We start from the raw sequence: 1,265 nt of genomic DNA on the forward strand, positions 1-1,265 counted from the left end.
GTTAGGTAAAATTTTAATAAACACCATTTATGATATTGTTTTTGGGTTATTTGAGTGCCAAAACTAAAACGACATCATTTTACAAAGTTTAGTGCGGCATTCGGCTGTTCACAACAATGTTCCGTTAATATTTATACGTTGAAAATTGTTTCAAGAACTAACATGAGTTATGTTCATAAAATTTAAAAATTAAATAAAGACAATTAAAATTTTAGGGACTAAATTAAAGTTTGCATGCAAGTTCAGAACCAAATTGAATATTATCTGTACTTAATTGATCTTTTTCTTCTTTTGGTGGAATGTTTGACCTAGGTAAAAGATTTGGTCTTCCATATGTTAAATATCAAACTTGCGTATTGTGATATGCTTCATCAAAGTTGATTTATTAGGATCCCATTATATTGTTATTGCTTGCACAAGTCACATATTTGTTACTTCCCTCGTTAAACTTTCGGAAGCTTTTGCCAAACACTTAGACATGGAATATTTAGACAAAAGGAGTATTAGGGGACAGCAATTTTTGTGATTTGTAGCCATCAAATAGTCATTAATGATGAATTTAATGGTGTGAGATTTTATCCAATAACTCACTTTTCTTTACTGATTATATGCTAGCCAGAATTTAATAAAATTGCTACTCCTAGACTTTTCATTTAGACAATACACATACACAAACACCCAAAATTTAAAAAGAGAGGTAATAATACTAATCACAAATAAAAGACATTTTGCATGAGAAACCCTAGCTTAAGGCAAGTTGTGACATTTTTAAGGTACTTTTAGTTTTTCCATAAAGCAATAGGCATATATTTGGTCATTTCTTTTAGTATTTAGTTAAAAAACATCTTAAGATTAAGGATGAAATGAAAAGGTTTCAATCTTTGAATGCATTATATTGTATAAAAACTTAAAGTTTACTTTTTATTTATATATTTTGTTAAGACTTTCTACTTAATTATATATAGGAGGATAATTAGAAGAAAGAATTGTGACTCCTGATCATTACTCAATAATATTTGTCATTTTGGTGAAAATTTTATTTTATTTCACATTGTAATAATATACTATATTTATCAATTATTTTCTACTTTAATTTTATCTTCTACATCACACAATTCAAATTAAAGCACAATAAAATATAAAACATTAACAATGTCAACTATATATGGCCTTTGTGACAAATAAATTATTTAAAAATAGTTTAGTGGAGAATTCAATAATGGAAGTAATTAATGAAATAAAGAGCTTTTAATTAAAGAGACTGG

Source organism: Arachis ipaensis, chromosome B05 (genome assembly GCF_000816755.2).
Source record: "Arachis ipaensis cultivar K30076 chromosome B05, Araip1.1, whole genome shotgun sequence".
NCBI lineage: Eukaryota > Viridiplantae > Streptophyta > Magnoliopsida > Fabales > Fabaceae > Arachis > Arachis ipaensis.